We start from the raw sequence: 22,584 nt of genomic DNA, 5'->3' as shown, positions 1-22,584 counted from the left end.
GATGAAAACAAGATAATAAAGATAATGTGGAGGATGGAGCTGGCCCACCCAAAGAACATGAGGAAGAGGAAGAGGAAAAGAAAGGAGAATGAGGGCAGATGAATCAAGCTCAGGATTGAGAAAGGGAGCAGGGGAAATAGACCTCATATTTAAAGAAAGAAGAATTTCAATATGCAAATTGTGATGACTATGTTGACAAGGACAGAGGAGAAAACAAAGAAGGTTTTTAAAGGAAGAGAAAATATGAAGGATTAAATAAGAAAGCTGAGTGCCGAAGAATTGATGCTTTTGGACTGTGGTGCTAGAGAAGACTCCTGAGAGTCCCTTGGACTGCAAGGAGATCCAACCAGTCCATCCTAAAGGAAATCAGTCCTGAATATTCATTGGAAGGACTGAGGTTGAAGCTGAAGCTCCAATACTTTGGCCACCTGATGCGAAGAACTGACTCATTGGAAAAGACCCTGATGCTGGGAAAGATAGAAGGCAGGAGGAGAAGGGGACGACAGAGGATGAGGTGGTGGGATGGCATCACTGACCCAATGGACATGAGTTTGAGTAAACTCTGGGAGTTGGTGATGGACAGGGAGGCCTGGCATGCTGCAGTCCATGGGGTTGCAAAGAGTCGGACACGAGTGACTGAACTGAACTGAAAGTAAGGAAAAGATGGCTACATCATTGTAAAAACCACACCCCCTAATGCAAAGAAATGGTCATTACAGTTATTTCTACAGAAAGTAAATAACATGTTACATTTCATAGGAAGAATTTATTTTACTATTTTCACATTGTCATTATTCAAAATAAACTTTACCTATAGTAATCCAAAAGAGCATGGTACTAACATAAAAACAGAAATACAGATCAATGAAGCAGGACAGAAAGTCCAGAAATAAACCCATACACTTATGGTCACTTAATCTATGACAAAGGAAGCAAGAATACACAATAGGAAAAAGTTTCTTCAATAAGTGATGCTGGGAAACTGGATAGCTTTATGTAAAAGAATTAAATCAGAATACACTCTAACACCATACACAAAAATAAACTCAAAATGGATTAAAGACCTAAATGTTAAGACCAGATACTATAAAACTCTTAGAGGAAAACATAGGCAGAACACTCTCTGACATAAATAGCAGCAAGTTCTTTTTTGCTCTACCACCTAGAGTAATGAAAATAAAAACAAGAATAAACAAATGGGACCTAATTAAACTTAAAAGCTTTTGAACAGCAAAGGAAGCCATCAACAAAAAGACAATACACAGAGTGAGAGAAAATATTTGCAAACAAAGCAGCCAACAAAGGATTAATCTCCAAAATATACAAACAGCTTGTACAGCTCAATATAAAAAAAAATCCAATAAAAAATGAGTGAAAAATCTAAACAAACATTTCTTCAAAAAGACATATAGATGCTTTAAAAAACATATGAACGCATACTCAACATCACTAATTATTGGAGAAATACAAATCAAAACTACAAAGAGGTATCACCTCACATAGGTCAGAAAAGGCCATCATTAAAAAATCTACAAACAATAAATGCTGGAGAGGGAGTGGAGGAAAGGAAAACCTCCCACATTGTTGGTGGGAATGTAAACTGGTGCAGCCACTATGGAGAACCGTATGGAGGCTCCTTAAAAACTAAAAATAGAGCTACCATGTGATCCAGCAACCAGTCCATTCTGAAGGAGATCAGTCCTGGGTGTTCTTTGAAAGGAATGATGCTAAAGCTGAAACTCCAGTACTTTGGCCACCTCATGCGAAAAGCTGACTCATTGGAAAAGACCCTGATGCTGGGAGGGATTGGGGGCAGGAGGAGAAGGGGACGACACAGGATGAGATGGCTGGATGGCATCACTGATTCGATGGACATGAGTCTAGGTGAACTCTGGGAGTTGGTGATGGACAGGGAGGCCTGGCATGCTGCGATTCATGGGGTCACGAAGAGTCGGACACGACTGAGTAACTGAACTGAACTGAATTGAACTGATGATCCAGCAATCTCTCTCCTGGGCATATATCCAGAGAAAACCATAATTTGAAAGGATACATGCACCCCAGTGTTCACTACAGCACTATTTACAATCACTAAGACATGGAAGCAACCAAAATGTCCATCAGTAGAGGAATGGATAAAGAAGACATGGTGCATATATACAGTGGAATATTACTCAATCACAAAACAGAATGAAATGGTGCCATTTGCAGAGATGTGGATGGATCTAGAGACTGTCATACAGAGTGAAGTAAGTCGGAAAGAGAAAAACAACACTGTATAATATTGCTTATATGTGGAATCTAAAAAAAATGGTTCTAATAAAATTATGTGCAAAACAGAAATAGAGTCACAGAGAACAAACATATGGTTACCAAGGGAGGAAGGTGGGGTGTGAAGCATTAGGAGATTGGAATTGACAGATATACATACACTACTGTGTATAAAATGGATAACTAATGAGAAACTACTATATAGGGAACTCTACTCAGTACTCTGGGATGGCTTATATACTGACATGTATAAAATAGGTAACTAATGAGAACCTACTGTGTAGGGAACTCTTCTCAATTCTCTGTGATGGCCTATATGGGAAAAGAATCCAAAAAAGGGTGGATATATGTATAATTGATTCACTTTGCTTTAGAGTAGAAACTAACACATTGTAAATCAACTACCCTCCAATAAAGTTTTTTAAATAAAAAAATGTTTTATTAATCTGTTGTTATGTGTAGAGAAAATTTTTCATTGATCTCCTTGTCAAATTCCCTGAAAATTTATTCAAAATCTTAATTTTTCTCATTATCTTTAACTTGTTAGTCATTAAGTGAGTGAAGTCGCTCAGTCGTGTCTGACTCTTTTCAACCCTATGGACTGTAGCTTACCAGGCTCCTCCATCCGTGGGATTTTCCAGGCAAGAATACTGGAGTGGGTAGCCATTCCCTTCTCCAGGGGATCTTCCTGACCCAGGAAGATCGAACCCGGGTCTCCCACATTGTAGGCAGACGCTTTACCGTCTGAGCCACAAGGGAAGTCAAAGTGAGGTAACTTAACTAACTGTTAGTCGCTCAGTCATGTCAGACTCTTTGTGATCCCATGGACTGTAGCCCACAAGGCTCCTCCATCCATGGGACTCTCCAGGCAAGAATACTGGAGTGGTTTGCCATTCCCTTCTCCAGGAGATCTTCCTGACCCAGGGATCAAACCCAGGTCTCCTGCATTGCAAGCAGATACTTTACCGTCTGAGCCAACTGGGAAGCTGATAGTCATTATTAGCCATCAACTAAAACATGACTTATTTTACACAAGCTTAATATGATACATTTTTCATAATGTTTTAAACATTTCTTTAATAACAAAATTTACTATAACATGAAAAAGCATCAGATTTTCCTTTTGAATAGAAAGTTGAATATTTTAAAAACTGACCCAGAGATCTCTAGATTGAAAGCTGTTAGGCTTTTGTTTGCTTTTGGGGGGAAGAGTTTTTATTTTTTTTAATTTGTTTATCTGTGTTTAATTGTTTGGTCACATGAGTACATTTGGAAAGTAGAAGTAAAAAATAAAAATTCTATTCAGCAACATAGCACATAGATTTCACATTCTTTGTATGACAGTAGATATATACATACATGGACATATATATACACACATATACATATATACATACATGGGAAGAAGCCCCAGTGGCTCAGCAGTAAAGAATCCACCTGCAATGCAGGAGACACAGGTTCGATCCCCAGATCAGGAAGATCTCCTGGAGAAGGAAATGGCAACCCACTCCAGTATTCTTGCCTGAAAATTCCCATGGACAAAGGAGCCTGGTGGGCTACAGTCCAAGGGATTGCAAAAGAGTCAGACATTACTTAGCGACTAAACATATAAATACACAAAGACATGAGAAGGGTGTGTGTGTGTGTAATGTTAATTTCCTCATCAATCTCTCCTTGAAATGTTGAAGTTATTGCTTTTTGTGCAAGCATGGTCTTTATTGAGGTCTAATTGACAATTCAAGGTTATGTATATATAAGGTGTACAACTTAATGATTTGATAACCAGACACATTGTAAAGTAATCAACACAATCAACCTACATAACATCTCCATCATGTCACATAATTCCCACTGTCTTTGTGTGTGGTGAGAACATTTTAGACCAGTCCTGTCAGCGTATGTCAAGTGTACAATATAGTATTATTAACTATGGGTACAGTGTTGTGCATCAGAGCTCCAGAACTTATCTTGCATAAATGAATCTTTGTATACTTGGGCCAATGTCTCTCCATTTCCCCTTACCAACAACCCCTGGCGACTGCCACTTTATTCTCCGCCTATGTTCATTAAGAATATTTTTTCCTTTAAATGTCATCGTCTGGTTTTGGTATAAGGGTGATGATGGTCTCATATAACGAGTTTGGAAGTAGTCCCTCTTCTTAAATTTCTTAAAAGGAACTTAAGAAGGATTGATATTAATTCTCTTTGAATGTTTGGTAGAATTCAGCCATGAAGCCATTTTGTCCTGGGTTTTTTGTTGTTGTTGTTGGGATGTTTTAGATTACTGATAAAATCATGCTGTTGTTGGTCTGTTCGAGCTTTCTATTTCTTCTTGATTGAATTTGATACATTGAATGTTTCTAGGAATTTATCCACTTCTTCCAGGTTATCCAGCCTGTTGGCTTATAGTCTCTTGTGATCCTTTTTATTTCTGAGGCATCCATTATAATGTCTCTTTTTTCATTCTTGATTTTACTTACTTGAGTCTTCTCTTTTTTTTTTTTTTTAGTCTAGGTAAAGGTTTGTCCATTTTTGTTTCTTTAAAAAAAAAGAATTCTTAGTTTGCTGATTTTTATTCTATATTTCTACATTTTTTCTTTTTTCATTTTTAAATTTTTATTTATTTATTTTTGGCTGTGTTGGGTCTTCATTGCTATGCAGGGTTTTCTCTAATTATGACGAGTGGGGGCTCCTCTCTAATTGTGGTGTGAGGGCTTCTCTTTGCCTCGGCTTCCTCTTGTTGCGGAACATGAGCTCCAGAGCATTCCAGCTCCAACAGTTGTGGCGCACGGGCTCGATAGCTGTGGCTCCCGGGCTCCAGAGTCTCGGCGCAGCAGCTGTGGTGCACAGGCTGAGCTGCTCTGTAGCATGTGAGATCTTCCTGGACCAGGGATTGGCTCCCGGGCTCCGGAGCCTAGGCGCAGCAGTTGCGGCGCACAGGCTGAGTTGCTCTGTGGCATGTGAGATCTTCCTGGACCAGGGATTGAATCCACGTCTCCTGCTGTGGCAAGTGGGTTCTTAACCACTGAGCTGCCAGGGAAGCCCTTGCTTTATTTTTTCTTTTTGCTAACTTTGGTCTTAATTTGCTCTTTTTTTCTGGTTCCTCGAGGTTGAAGTTAGGTCGTTTATTCAAGATCTCTTTCTTTTTACATGTGCGTGTCTATCACTATAAACTCTCAATACCCCTTGTGCTGCATCTCATGCCACTTTCAAAGTAATGAGCCAAAATGACTGTTTGACCACACTCACCACAGAGGATCTCTGTCATCAATTGGATAGAATTAATTCCTTAGAATGGCATTTAGCCTCTCCCTGACCTGAGCCTCTAACCTATATCCTCAAGCTTAATTTTAAATACTTCTCATCCCAGAGCTTCACTGCACCTTAATTCTTCACCATCTCTGAACATACCCCAGAACTTTCCACCTGGTACTTTGCTTGCTGGTTCCTCAGCCAGCAATGCCCCTTTCCCACCTGCTCCCCCTACTCCCAACCACACATCTAAATTATGCCTTTCACTATTAATAATCTTTCAAGTCTCAGGTCAAATGCCACTATCTCCACTCTGAAGGAATGGGAACACTTTGGAGTAAACTGAGAAAAACAGTAACAAAGATGGAGACGGGCTTTAAAACACATGGCTTTTGAGGAAATTTTGAATAAATCAGGATGTTTACCACAAAGGAGAAAATATTTAATGATGAAGGACTGTTGTAAGAAAGTAGATTAAACTCTGCTGCTGCTCAGACCCAAGAGCAAAAATTAGAGCCAACGTTCAGAAACTAGACGAAAACATTTTAGGCCTAAACAATTAAGAAATATCTCACAAGTCAAAGTTGTCAAAAATAAAACAATGGAATAAAATCTATCATTTCTTTAATATATTTTTGTGCCAGTGGCTGTGCCATTTTCTTTCCAAATGTAAACACACCTGAGTCTCTTAAGAAGTCTGAGAGTTAAGTATCAATATTATAATTTCCACTTTACAGATAGGAAAACTGAGGTTTAGAGAGCTTAAGTAACTTGCCCAAGATATCACCGGTAGAACAGCACGCAAACCTATTCCTGTCTGACCTCAGAGCCTGGACTAGAGCAGAACTGTGCAGCCTCCCCAATCCCCAAGTTCCAAGGTTTCTCCATGTCCTCTGCCTCTTATAGAAAAACTGAACTCTCCCATGCCTCCCTAAGTCACAAAAGAGCAGGCTCAAGCAGTTAATGATTGGAGTCATAGATGCAGTATCTGATGCACATTCCTGAGTCATTTCACCAATACGACAGCTGCCACCAGAGCAAAAAAGCTAACTCCATGATGACTAGACTGTAGCTATGACATAAGCTCCTCCATTTTCAGAGCTGGCACAATTCCAAGAATTGCTCTCCAGAAAATGGGATTAACATTATTGCTCACAATAATCTGTATCTTTGTGGCACCCAAAAAACTGTGGCTTGCTCTGCCTTTATATGTAAGCAGGTACCTAAACAACCATCAGCAAAGAGATGTGGCAGACCCTGTCAATGTCTTTCATGCTCAGAATTTGGCCCCTTGAGTTAACATGAAGAAGTTACAGAAGATGGACCTTTGTTCCTAATCTCACAGACATGGAATGATGTTCTAACAGTCAGGATTTGTAAGCAGCTTCTGGCAGGAAAGAATTCTCTGCAGGAGGCCCCTTTTCTCTTGTCACTTTAGCAGAGCTATATTGTAAGTAACCTTAAGCCAGGTACCCTCATCCTCTACTCATCTCTGGCCCAAGCACACCTTCCAGATCTTTTGATCACACAATACCTTGCCTAACCTGTTGGTTCTTTTACAGATCCAAGAAGTGAAAATGAAGAAAAAGTAATTAACAGTTGACCAGATCTCCTCCCTAGCTTTCCCTTCAGTAATCTCAAGAACAAACCATGGGACTGAGAGAGCATCTAAAGAAGGACCACAAGATGACGACGAGCGTGCATGCAGAGGGGGATGGGGGATTAGCGACAGTTCTGATTCCCTATCTCAATAATTAACTGAGAGTACTTCCCTCTTTCCCTTTAAAACCTTTCATGGCTGAGCAGACTCTTGGAAGTTGGTTTTTGGATACAATGAGTCTGCCTTCATCCTAGATTTTCTGGCTTTCTTATTTAAAAGCAACATTTTCCATTTCTACTAATATTTGCCTCTCGGGTATTGATTTTTGAGCTTCTAGCAGCCGGACCTGAGTTCAGAGACAAGCCTATGCCATGGACCAGCCACTGTGTCATCTGAAGAAGCAGTGAACTGCCCGTCTCTAGACGTGTACAAGCAGTCTAGATGCACACCTGGGGGAACAACAGAATGAGGCTCTAAACAGCTGATGAGCTGCATACGACCTTTGAGAATAATCCCAATTCTGATTTTAGCCTTCCCAATCACATGAAACTTATAATTTTAAACAGTTGTATAATATGCAATGATGAGTTCAACAAGACATTTAAAATGAAAGCAGTAGAATTAGCAAGTGCAGAATATGACTTTTCTCTCTCTTTTAGGCCAAGATGATGACTTCATCATATTCTGCTTTATATTAATGTTCTTTACATTTCACGTACTTCTGAAAAGGAGTGGGGCTGCTGACACCTGTGTTTCATGGAGACAGAAACCAGCTCTTAGCAATGCTTGTTCTCATGGAATCTATTTACTTCCTGGATTCTCTCACAGCATGTACTGAGAATTATCACCACAACTCCACTGGCACTCCTGCAAATGATCAAAGGCTTCCTTGATGCTGGATTTATAAAATATCATAATACTTACCTCCCTGAATCTTGGAGCCACAACCAACAGAACAGAACAGTGTCTCCTTCCATTAAGCCTCTCTTCCCTTAGTTTCTGTAGCATCTAAATAGCCTCTTTTCTATTTCTTTCTTTCTGAGGTCGTTTTCTAAATTTCTCCTACAGAGCCTTCTTGCTTTGTGGGGTCCTTACATGATAATATTTCTCAAGTGTCTGTGTAAGTACACTTCTAATTCTATCCACAATCCTTGAAGAAACTCAGCTATTCCCATGGCTTTATTTTTTAGTAATAACTCCGAAATCTATATCTTATGTGAATTCCTACCTCATGAGTAAGGTCAGAGAGGATTGGTTGATAAATGAGCAAATGCAGGAATCAATACATAAGTTTATGAGAAGTAACCAGGTTCCCATATTTCAGACTAGAAACAAGTAAAACACATTCTTTTCACTGGTTTTTCATCAGATAGAACTGAGTTCACATCTAAGCTCTCCCTTTATAAGTAGCATGACGTGAGATTAGTGAATTAAAAGGCCTACACCTTAGTTTGTGTTACATTGTCATTGTTGTTTTTTTTAATAATTTACAAAATGAGGATAATTATACCCATCTTGACCTAGATTTCAGGTAGGGTAATTGTGAGGAATGCATGAGTTCTCACAAGGAAGAGGGCCTTAGGAATAGGAATTAGTCTTACTAAACTATACTGAACTACTCTATCAAGAAAGACACAAAACAGGATGCCAAGCAGGGTGCACAACAGATGTTTTGCTTTGTTTTGTTTACCCCGAGGCTCTGGGTAACTATTGATGGTAGCTGTTCACAGCTCAGGCATAAACGGCTTGGTAAAGGAGGCATACAAAGGATAAAGGGTGGTGGCCAGATCAACTGCAGCACTAGACATCCACAACACATACCTACCTGTAATGCATGGTAATGACTCTGAACGTGAGCCCAGCCCAGACCTCAACCAAAGTGACTGGTCTCAAGACTGAAGGAATACAAAGCAACTAGCGAAATCAAGGGCTTCGCTTGTGGCTCATATGGTAAGGAATCTGCCTGGAATGCAGGAGACTCAGCTTCTATCCCTGGGTTGGGAAGATCCTCTGGAGAAAGAAATGGCAACCCACTCCAGTATTCTTTCCTGGGAAATCCCATGAACAGAGGAGCAGGGCACGCTACAGTCTATGAGGTCACAAAGGGTAGGACACGATTAAGTGATTAACACACACAGAGAAATCAATTCTTCAGGCATCATAGAATGCCAAGACTAGAAGACATTTTATTCTAGTTATTATCGATTCAATTTTTTCCATTGGAAAATATGGAGAAACTTGAGTCCAGAAAGGGGAAAAATAAGTTAAGTTGCATAGCTGGAATACAGATGTAAGCTATCACCCCATTATATATCCTAACCACCCTGACTACCACCACCATGCAGTGCAGGGCTTAGTCACTCAGTTGTGTCCAATTGTTTACCACCACCATAAACAAGGCTAATAATTTGTTCTTTTTCTTTATTTGGATATAATTTACCTACAGTAAAATATTAAGGTTTAATTTGCACAGTTTAAAATCATCTTTTTAACATGATGTTCTGTGAGTTGTACCAAAGAAAAAGCTTTCTAACTACAACCATACTCATAACAGAAAATTTCTATCACCCTGAAAATTCCCTTATATCCACTTATAATAAGCCCTTCTCTCCCTGATCAATGCTTGGCAATCAGAGTTCTGTTTCTTGTTTTTTATAGTTTTGCCATTTTGAAAACATTATATAAATGAAGCTAGCATTATACAATATACTGTTGCGCACATCAGCAGATCGTTCCTACTAGCAATCTTCCTTTACATAGATGTACCATGGTTGGTTTAACCATTCACCGGTTGATAAACACTGGATTCTTTCCAGTTTGGGACTTTTACCAATAAAGCCACTATAAATATCCACGTATATTTTTTGTGTGAATACAAGTATTTATTTCACTTGAGTATACCTAAGAGTGGTATTTTTGGGTCATATGGTTAAGTACATATATTATTTTATAAGAAATTGCTTTCTCATTTTACATTCCCACCAGAAAGCACATTTTGTTTTTTTCTTCATACTGTCTTTGTGTGTGTGTGGATCAGGTTTTTAGTGCTATATCTAAGGAATCTTACTCTTACCAAAGGATGAAAGTATTTTCCTCTATATTTTTTTCTAGAAATTTTGGAGTTTAAGTGTTTTACAGGTAGGTCTAGGACATATTTTGAATTAATTTTCATATTGTACAGGTATAGGTGAAAATTATTATTTCTCTTCCTATTTTTTCTATATTGATGTTCAATTGTTTTAGCATCAAACATTGAAAAGACTATCATTTCTATACTGGATGATCTTTGCATCTTAGTTGATATCAGTTGACCATACAAGTGTGCACATATTTCTCAACCCTATTCTGTTCAATTGATACACCTATCCTTTCTCCAATAAAATATTCTGTTAATTACTGAGCAGTGACTCCATAGATTTTGCTCATTTTTTTCCCCAGAATTCTTTTGGTTATTCAGTTGTTTGCCCTAACATATATATTTTAAAATCACTTTTTCAGTTTCTATACAAAATCACTTTGGGAAGAATTGACATTTTAGCAATAAAAATTCAGTATTTCAATATAAGAACATAGTAAGTGTCTTAATTTATTTTGGTCATTTTAAAATTTCTTTTAACAAAATTGTATAGTTACCAGCATGCATAATACACATATATTTTGTTAGATGTATATATTTTATTTTTTCTGGTGCTATTACAAATGATATATATTTAACTCAATTTCTACTTGTTCTTTGCAAGCACAGACACATGCAATTGATTTTTGTATCTTAGTTTTGCATTCTGCAACCTTGTTAAATGCACTTATCAGTTCTAACAGCATTTTTGTAGATTATTCAGGATTTTCTACATAGACAATCATGTCTTCTATGAATAGAAACAGTTATATATCTTCTTTTCCATCAGTATGCCTTTTAATTCTTTTTCTTGCTGTACTACATGGGTAAGGACCTCCAGCGCAATATCAAAAAGATATAATTACAGAGGATATCTGTGTTTTGTTTCTGATCTAAGAGGGAAACCATTCGTCTTTCAACATTAAACAAGAAGTTAGCTGTGGATATCTTATAGATACCTTTTATCAATTGAGGAATTTCCCTTCTATTCCTGGTTTGCTGAAGTATATATATGTAATAAGTATGGAGGGATTTTCCTGGCAGTCAGTGGTTAGGACACTGTGCTTCCACTGCATGGGGTATAAGTTCGATTCCTGGTCAGGGAACTAAGATCCTGCATGCTAAGTGGCCAAAAATAAATAAATAATGAATAAATATGGAATTTTGTTAGATTATTTTTGTATCAATTAATATGATTACATGATTTTTCTTCTTTACTCTAGTCATATGATAAATTGCATTTATTGATTTTCAATTTCAATAGTTATAAGCCTTACTTACTTGATCTCATAGTACTTTCTTGGGGAGGGATGTTGTGTTCATGCTTATGAGGGATCAGTTCCGTTCAGTTCAGTTGCTCAGTCATGTCCGACTCTTTGCGACCCCATGAATTGCAGCACGCCAGGCCTCCCTGTCCATCACCAACTCCCAGAGTTTACTCAAACTCATGTCCATTGAGTTGGTGATGCCATCCAGCCATCTCATCCTCTGTTGTCCCCTTCTCCTCCTGCCCCCAATCCCTCCCAGAATCAGGGGCTTTTCCAATGAGTCAACTCTTGGAAAATTTTCTCATCCTGTAGTTTCTTTTTCTGATTTTGGTAGCAGGGCAATGTTGGCCTCGTAAAATGAGAGGGCCGACAAGCACAACAAAAAATGATCATTATTATTAGTTATTAAGGAAATTCAAAATCAAAATGAGATACTACTTCACACCTACTAGAATGGCTAGAATAAAAAGAGACATAACAACAAGGGTTGGTTATGACATGGAGAAATGGAAACCCTCTTACCCTGCTAATGAGAATGTAAAATAGTGCAGCTATTTTGGAAGTATCTGGCAGTTCCTCAAAAGATTAAACTCAGAGTTAGCATATGACCCAGCAATTCTATTCCTACCTATGTGTATACTTAAGAGAAATAAAAGCATACATCCATTTAAGCACTTGTATAAGACTATCCATAGCAGCATTATCCATAATAGGCAAATAGTGGAAATGACTCATATTTCTATCAACTGATGAATGAATAAATAAAATTCAGTACATCCATACAGAAGAACATTATTTAGTAATAAAACTTAATTAAGTGTAATACATGCTATAACATGATTGAACCTTGAACACATTACGCTAAGTGAAAGAAGCCAGGTACGAAAGGCCACATATTGTACAATTACATTTATATAAAGTGTTCCTTACAGGCAAATCTATAGAGAACAAGAGCAGATTAATGGAGAGGGATGGATTAGGGAGAAATGAGGAATGACTACTACTGGGTATAGGTTTCTTTGCAGTGGCAATGAAAAAATGGTAAAACTGATTATGACAGCTCCATGAATGCACTAAAAAAATATTGAACTACATACTCTATAAGGTTGAAGTGTATAGTATGTGAATTACGTCTCAGTAAAGCTCTTAAAACAATTAGTGGAGAACTGTTCCCCCTTCTACATTTAAAAAATATATATTTATTTATTTATCTATTTGGCTTCACTGAGTCTTAACTGCATCATACAGGATCTTCAATCTTCATTGAGGTGCAAGGGATTTTAGTTGCAGCATGCAAACTCTTAGTTGTGACGTGGGATTTTGTTCTGTGACCAGTGATTAAACCTGGACCCCTGCATATGGAGCATGGAGTCTTAGCCACAGGACCACCAAGAAGTCCTGTTTTCTGTATTCTGAATAAGTCTTCTATAGATCCACTATTATTTATTCCCTGATAGAATTTACTAGTGAAGTTATCCTGGAGTTTCTTCTATTGGAAACTTTTAAAGTTTGGGTTTCATACTTTAATAAATATATTATTGTTGTTGTTTAGTTGCCAAGTCATATTCGACTTTTTGTGACCCCATGGTCTATAGCCTACCAGGCTCCCATGTCCATGGGATTTCCCAGGCAAGAATACTGGAATGGGTAGCATTTCCTTCTCCAGGGATCTTCCCAACCCAGGAATCAAACCTGTGTCTTCTGCATTGGCAGGTGGATTCTTAACTGCCAAGCCACCAGGGAAGCCCAAATTACATATGACTGGCATAGAAATGTTTATACTGTGAATTCAGAGCTAGGGCCTTCATAATTTGGGGGAAATTCATTATTTCCATGTGATTACTTTATGCTTAATTTTTTGTTAACTCCCTTTCATTCCATCCCATATGCCAAAGGCATGATCAAGTACCTCTTTTGGAATGTTGCCTCTATCCTCAACTGTAGCTCTAACTGCTGGAAGAGTCAAAGCCACTAGACTCTTAACTAACTTTCCTTGTTTATACCTGGTCTCTCCATTTGAGCTCTGGTTCTCATTCTACTGGAGTTTCTGAATCACTCTGCCATTGGCTCTAATTTTCCATTTACACATCTAATGAGCATTCACTGGCATGTCTATTTGCTAGTCATGTTGTAGGCAAATGGTATTCAAGGATAAATAAGGCATGACCCACACTTGAGGAAACTGTAGATTAATGAAGGTGTCAGAAATAAAACAATAATCCCTGATTCAAAATAATACATACTACAATAGAACTGTGTACAGTGTGGGCCCATAGCAGAAATGGTGAATTCTGCCATGGATTAGTTCAAAGGTATGACCAAGATATTTTTCTGAAGGATATGATATTTGAAGATGTTTTATTCAAAATTCCTCTTCAAAAATGATTAAAGTAGCATACTCACTCTAAAGGGAAAAATGATGGGGCAAGTGGGGAAAATGTATACATTTTAAAAGTTAACCATCTCCCACTCAAACGCTATTATCCCCAAATAGCCCTCCCAAGAACCAATAGTTGGTTCCATTCTCCTGTCCATCCAAATGTACATACAAACATTGATGGAGATCTTTGAAAGCTACAGTCATCAAGACAGTATGGTACTGGCACAAAAACAGAAATATAGACCAATGGAACAAGATAGGAAGCCCAGAAATAAACCCATGCACCTATGGATACCTTATTTTTGACAAAGGAGGCAAGAATATGCAATGGGACAAAGGCAGTCTCTTCAGTAAGTACTCATGGGAAAACCAGACAGCTACATGTAAAAGAATGAAATTAGAAAAATCCTAACACAATACAGCAAAGAAACTCAAAATGGATTACAGTCCTAAATGTAAGACCAGAAACTGTAAAACTCTTAGAGAAAAACATAGGCAGAAACTTGATGACATACATCACAGCAAGATCCTCTATGACCCACCTCCTAGAGTAATGGAAATAAAAACAAAAATAAACAAGTAGGATCTAATTAAACATAAAAGCTTTCACACAGCAAAGGAAACTATAAACAAGGTGAAAAGACAACCCTCCAAATGGGAGAAAATAATAGCAAATGTAACAACTGACAAAGGATTAACTTCAAAAATATACAAGCAACTCATAAAAACCAATACCAGAAAAACAACCCAATCAAAAGTGGGCAAAAGATCTAGTCAATACATGAAAATATTCTCAACATCACTCATTATTAGAGAAATGCAAATCAAAACTACAATGAGATACCATCTCACACCAGTCAGAATGGCCATCATCAAAAAATCCAAGAGCAATAAATTCTGGAGAGGGTGTAGAGAAAAGGGAACCATCTTGCACTACTGGTGGGAATGTAAATTGATATACCCACTAGTGGAAGTCAGTATGAAGATTCCTTTAAAAACTAAGGAAAAAACCAGCAATCCCACTCCTAGGTATATACCCTAGGAAAACAAAATTGAAAAAGCCACATGTACCCCAACATTCATTGCAGCATTGTTTACAACAGCTAGGACATGTATATTGTCATCCTGCTTATTTAACTTATATGCAGAGTACATCATGAGAAACGCTGGGCTGGATGAAGCACAAGCTGGAATCCAGATTGTCAGCAGAAATATCAATAATCTCAGATATGCAGATGACACCACCCTTATGGCAGAAAGTGAAGAAAAGCTAAAGAGCCTCTTGATGAAAGTGAAAGAGGAGAGTGAAAAAGTTGGCTTAAAGCTCAACATTCAGAAAACTAAGATCATGGCAAACAGTCCCATCACTTCATGGCAAATAGATGGGAAACAGTAAAAACAGTGGCTGACTTTATTTTGGGGGGCTCCAAACTCACTGCAGATGGTGACTGCAGGCATGAAATTAAAAAATGCTTACTCCTTGGAAGAAAAGTTATGACCAACCTAGACAGCATATTAAAAAGCAGAGACATTACTTTGCCAACAAAGGTCCATCTAGTCAAGGCTATGGTTTTTCCAGTAGTCATGTATGGATGTGAGAGTTGGACTATAAAGAAAGCTGAGCACCAAAGAATTGATGCTCTTGAACTGTGGTGTTGGAGAAGACTCTTGACAGTCCCTTGGACAGCAAGGAGATCCAACCAGTCCATCCTAAAGGATCAGTCCTGAGTGTTCATTGGAAGGACTGATGTTGAAGCTGAAACTCCAATACTTTGGCCACCTGATGCAAAGAGCTGACCCATTGGAAAAGACTCTGATGCTGGGAAAGATTGAGGGCAGGAGGAGAAGGGAATGACAGAGAATGGGATAGTTGGATGGCATCACCGACTCAATGGACATGAGTTTGGGTAAACTCCTGGAGTTGGTGATGGACAGGGAGGCCTGGCTTACTGCGGTTCATGGGGTCACAAAGAGTTGGACACGACTGAGTGACTGAAATGAACTGAACTGAAGTTATCTTTAATATTTTTCTAGAAAACAGGTGATGTTTATATCTTTGATTTTAAAAGTTTTATACAAAATTTATTGCCTCAGTCTAGTCCCATCAAGAAAATTATTTTTTACTGTACTAGTAACTCAAATTAGCATCACTCTGATAACTTTTTGATTTAACACTCCATAAGTTTTTACTGAGGATTATTTTTATAAAACTGGTTGGTTCTAACTTAGAATTTTGCTTAAAAGGAAGAGAATATACCTACATTAATTGCCCCTACTGTGCCAAATGGAAGTATTAAGAAAGGTGAGTAGGCAACTTCATAATTACAAGGTTGCTGAGGTGTAGTGTTTGGAGATCTATGGGAAAAAGTGTTGCAGAGAGTTACTCAAGGCAATGTGTAGCCTGAATCCATCCAGGAATGACTGTACCCAATTTTGACATCATGTTATGTGTATACACACATTAGAAAATAAACCAAAGAATGACAGCATATCTTATACTTTTGTAAACCATGTTTTATGGATAACTTCACAGTTTTTCCAACATACTGATAAATTTCAATATTTTTAATACATCAGTGTTAATTGTGAGTTGCCAGAGATAACCTAACCAACTCCCATTATGTTTTGGTACTAAGGGATATACCTTTCAATAAAGTTACTGAAATGCAATAAAAATTAATTAATTTTAAAATATATCAATCAAAAAAAAAAAAAACCTCCAAAATGGGATCCATTAAACTTATAGTTACACCTGCAGATTTCATATCAGCTGGCATTTGTCAATTAATTCATTGCATCAATTACATGGATAGCCTATAGAGGTCCATGTGACACTGAAGAAACACAACAGCTATGGAGAATGCATGCATCCCTCTCCATCTTCTCTACCACTGCTCTGAGTCCAAACCACCCTCATCTCCTGCCTAGATTATTAAAATAGCTGCCTAGCTGATCTGGTGCAGCCACCTTAGTCCCAATCATCACTTGCCTGATCATTATTAATACTAAGTAGCCTCCTAACAAGCATGTTCCCACTCTATCTCTCCTTAACCCAGTTGATTTTCCACACTGGAGCATGTGAAGTGACATTTTTGAAACCAAATGCTGAACATCTGAGTTTTGATGAAAACCTTCTTATGGCTTCCCAAAGCTCTTAGACACTATATCTTAGTAATAAATAAAGATGACTATTGGCACCCTGAAGGTAATGCATGATCTAGCCTTTGCCTACCTCTTATCTAAAAATACCATCCTCCTTCTTCCCCACACTTTAGTCCTACCAGACCTTTATCTGTTCTCCCAACATACTATGGTCCTTTCTGCCCTAGAGATATTTTAATACTGTTGTTTCAGAGTAGAAATCCTTCCCAACTTCATCGCACTTCACCTACTAAACTATCACTTTTCATGATTTCAGTTCAAGCACTGCTTCCTCAGAGATTCCCTATGCTCCATCACTTGCTCCATCACCCACAATCCTGTCTATAGTTTCCTCTCCTCTACTCTTGAAACTCTTATAGTTTGCAGTTACATGTCACTGTGATTATTTTATTAAATTATCCATTTTCCTCCACTAGGCTGTATTCATGGAGAAGCCAAGAACTTTGCTTTTCTCACCTTTTGAATCTCAGCATTTACTGATTTCAAAAAGGTAGTGCTCATTATACTGCTTTCTGAACAGATTTGTCAAAGAACAAATAACCATTAAAGCCTAAATGACATTCAGTATATTAAAAAAAAAAAAAAAAAAAAGGTAACCATCTCCCACTCAAACACCATTATCCCCAATCAGCCCTTCCAACAACCAACAGTTGACTCCATTCTCCTGGCCATCCAAATATACATACAAACATAGAAGGAGAAGGGTGTGTGCCCAGTACTCTGCAGCTTGCCCTTCTCATTTTACAATATGTCATTGTATTTATTTTAGAGATATAGATAAAAACCTTTAAAAAGCCACCTGATAGCTCAGAATTTAAGATATTATAATTTCCCTTTTGATGGGCATTCATATTTTATTTTTTCAGCTTTTATAGAATATTGAAATAACCATCCTTATACATATGCACTGATGTTTTTATTTCTTTATAAAAGATTTCCAAAAACTGAGTTGCTAGATCAAAGGATGCTTTTAAACACTATGATGATGGAGGAAAACTCCTGAACTCATTCTACAAGGCCATAATCACCCTGATATCAAAACCAGACAAAGATGCCACAAAAAAAGAAAACTACAGGCTAATATCACTGATGAACATAGAAGCAAAAATCCTTAACAAAATTCTAGCAAATAGAATCCAACAACATATTAAAAATCATACATCATGATCAAGTGGGCTTTATTCCAGGGATGCAATATTCACAAATCAATGTGATATACCATATTAACAAATTTAAAGATAAAAACCATATGATTATTTCAATAGATGCAGAAAAAGCTTTTGACAAAATTAAACACACATTTATGATAAAAACTCTCCAGAAAGGAGGCACAGAAGGAACATACCTGAACATAATAAAAGCCATACATAAAAAGCCCACAGCAAACAGTGTCTTCAATGGAGAAAAATTGAAAGTATTCCTCTAAAATCAGGAACAAGACTGGAAGTCCTAGCCACAGCAATCAGAGAAGAAAAAGAAATAACAAGAATCCAGACTGTAAAGGAAGAAGTAAAACTCTCACTGTTTGCATATGACTTGATCCTCTACATAGAAAACCCTAAAGATGCCATCAGAAAATTACTAGAAAAGGAGTACATCAAGGCTGTATATTGTCACCCTACTTATTTAACTTATATGCAGAGTACATCATGAGAAATGCTGAGCTGGAGGAAGGACAAGCTGGGATCAAGATTCTCAGGAGAAATATCAATAACCTCAGATATGCAGATGACACCACCCTTATGGCAGAAAGTGAAGAGGAACTAAAGGGCCTCTTGATGAAAGTGAAAGAGGAGAGTGAAAAAGTTGGCTTAAAACTCAACATTCAGAAAACTAAGATCATGGCATCCAATCCCATAACTTCATGGCAAATAGATGGGGAAACAGTGGAAACAGTGGCTGACTTTATTTTGGGGGGCTCCAAACTCACTGCAGATGGTGATTTCAGTCATGAAATTAAAAGACTTTTGCTCCTTGGAAGGAAAGTTATGACCAACCTAGACAGCATATGAAAAAGCAGAGACGTTACTTTGCCAACAAAGGTCCATCTAGTCAAGGCTATGGTTTTTCCAGTGGTCATGTATGGATGTGAGAGTTGGACTATTAAGAAAGCTGAGCATGAAAGAATTGATACTCTTGAACTGTGGTATTGGAGAAGTCTCTGAGAGTCCCTTGGACTGCAAGGAGATCAAACCAGTCAATCCTAAAGGAAATCAGTCCTGAATGTTCATTGGAAGGGCTGATGCTGAAGCTGAAACTCCAATACTTTGGCCACCTGATACGAAGAGCTGACTCATTGGAAAACACCCTGATGCTGGGAAAGATTGAGGGCAGGAGGAGAAGGGGATGACAGAGGATAAGATGGTTGGATGGCATCACTGACTCAATGAACATGAGTTTGGGTGGACTCCAGGAGCTGGTGATGGACAGGGAGACCTGGCATGCTGCGGTTCATGAGGTCACAAAGAGTCGGACATGACTGAGCAACTGAACTGAACTGAATCAATAAATATAATAAAGTTGCAGGATATAAAATTGATACACAGAAATCCCTTTCATTCCTACACAGTAACAATAAAAGTCAGGAAGAGAAATTAGGGAAACAATCCCATTTACCATTGCAACAATAACAACAAAAATACTTAGGAATAAATTTACCTAAAGAAACAGAAGACCTGTATACAGAAAAATATAAAACGCTTATGAAAGAAATCAAAGATGACACAGATAGAGAAATATAGCATATTCTTGGATTGGAAGAATCAATATAGTGAAAATGAGTGTGCTACCCAAAGCAATCTATAGATTCAATGCAATCCCTATCAAACTACCAATGGTGTTTTTTCACAGAACTAGAAAAGAATAATATCACAATTTGTATGATCCCGAATAGCCAAAGTAATCTTGAGAAAGAAGAATGGAACTGGAGGAATCAGCCTTCCCAACTTCAGACTATACTACAAAGCTACAGTCAAGACAGTATGGTACTGGCACAAAAAACAGAAATACTGATCAATGGAGCAAAATAGAAACTCCAGAGATAAATCTCTGCACCTATGGACACCGCATCTTTGACAAAGGAGGCAAAAATGTACAGTGGAGAAAAGACAGTCTCTTCAACAAGTGGTGCTGGGAAAACTGATCAACTACATGTAAAAGAATGAAACTAGAACACTTTCTAACACCACACACAAAAAAAATAAGTTCAAAATGGATTAAAGACATAAATGTAACACCAGAAACTATAAAACTCTTAGAGGAAAACATAGGCAGAACACTCTCTGACATAAATCACAGCAAGATCTTCTATGACGCACCTCCCAGAGTAATGGAAATAAAAACAAAATAAACAAATGGGACCTAATTAAACTTGAAAGTTTTTACACAATAAGGAATCTATAAGCAAAGTGTAAAGACAGTCCTCAGAATGGGAGAAAGTAATAGCAAATAAAACAAGTGACAAAGAATTAATTTCCAAGATATACAAGCAGCTGAAGCAGCTCAATACCAGAAAATAAACAACCCAATCAAAAAGTGGGCAAAAGACCTAAATAGACATTTCTCTAAAGAAGACATACAGAGATGGCTAATAAACTCATGAAAAGATGCTCAGCATCACTCATCAGAGAAATGCAAATTAAAACCACAATGAGATATCATTTCATCCTGGTCAGAATGGCCATTATCAAAAAGTCTATAAACAATAAGAGCTGGAGAGGATGTGGAAAAAAGGAAACATTCTTACACTGTTGGTGGCAATGCAAACTGGTATGTCCATGGAGAATAGTGTAGAGATTCCTTAAAACACTTGGAATAGAACTGTCATATGATCTAGAATCCCACTGCTGGACATATACCACAGGAAACCAAAATTGAAAGAGACACATGTACCCCAATATTCATTACAGAACTATTTACAATAGCTAGGGCATGGAAGCAACCTAGATGTCCATCGATTCTAGTGGGGTGGAAGAACCTGGAACCTTTTATACAGAGTGAAGTCAGTCAGAAAGCAAAAGACAAATACTATATATTAATACAAATACATGGAATTTAGAAAGACAGTACCTATGATCCTACATGCAGAGCAGCAAAGGAGACACAGATGTAAAGAACAGACTTTTGGAGTTAGTGGAAGAAGGCAAGGGTGGGATGATTTGAGAAAATAGCATTGAAACATATACATGAAAAAAAAAAAGAGAGAGAAACATATACATGACATACGTAAAATAGATGACCAGTGAAAGTTAGATGCATGAAGCAGGGCACTCAAAGCCAGAGCTCTGGGACAACCCAGAGGGATAAGGTGGGGAGGGAGGTAGGGGTGGAAATATGGGACAAGGGGGACGCATGTATACCTGTGGCCGATTCATGTTGATGCATGGCAAAAACCATCAAGATGTTGTAATTATCCTCCAATTAAAATACATTAATTAATTTTAAAAGAAAACTATGATAGATGTTGTCAAAAAACTTTCAAAATGTAGCAGTTCTCTTATTGGCCCCAATTGACATTGTATTGACAAAAATTAGCTTAGATCTGTATCTCAGTGTACATGAGTAACTTTCTTTAACTTTATTGAAGCATAATTGATGCATAATAAACGGCACATACTTAAAGTATATAGGGACTTCCCTGGCAGTCCAGTGACTAAGACTCCAAGCTTCCAATGCAGGCAATGCGGGTTCAATCCTTGGTCGGGAAACTAAGATCCCACATGCTATGGGGCATCTAAGACCTCATGCTGCAATGAAGAACCCTTCTGCCATGACTAAGACTTGACGCAGCCAAAAATAAATACATATTTTTTAAAAAATACATTTCAACATTCAGTTAGCTCACTTTAATGTTCATTTCTGATATCAACACTCAAGAATTTGAGGGGTCATTCTTGGAAATGCTCTGCTCTGTGCCTTTGCAGATGCCATCCTCCTACCTGAAGTATCTTCTCCATACCTTGCTTGTATAGTGAACACATACACACCCACTTTTCCAGGCTCCACACAAATGGTACCCCCATAACTGCCTCCCTGGGCAATGCTACCACTCCCTGATAGTCTTCTGTTCATACTTCCATCAGCATTTCTCTTATTTAAATTGCAGTTGTTTGGTTACTTGTTTGCCTCCTCAACAAAGGTGAGGTCAGGGACTGGTGTTTGGTGTTTTGTTTTGTTTTTTGTCCCCAGAGTCTTGCAGAGCACCTGGCAAACAGTGCAAGCCCAGGATGTGTCCACTGAACAAGAAATTAATAAATTGATGGGTGGCATGAGGATTGAGTAAGTTACAGGTTATGTGTACAAAGGTGATTAGGGTGATAAAATTACAGCCACTCCTCAGCATATGGATACCATGGGAACGGGAGTTCTTCCTGCAAACATGTGTGTCCCTTCTGGGGCTGGTTTGAAACTTCAGGTAGACTGAACCAACAACAACAGAGGGGCTAACGATTTCCTTATGATGAACACAGGAGTGAAATATGCTCTAGACATGATAATATAGAACTGGGGCTTTTCAGTAACTTCCTCCTTCCATGTA

Source organism: Bos grunniens, chromosome 7, assembly GCF_055505025.1.
Source record: "Bos grunniens cultivar Pamir isolate PY7600 chromosome 7, Bosgru_T2T1.0, whole genome shotgun sequence".
Lineage (NCBI taxonomy): Eukaryota > Metazoa > Chordata > Mammalia > Artiodactyla > Bovidae > Bos > Bos grunniens.
The sequence above is the reverse complement of the archived record's forward strand: the minus strand, read 5'-3'. Positions refer to the sequence as shown.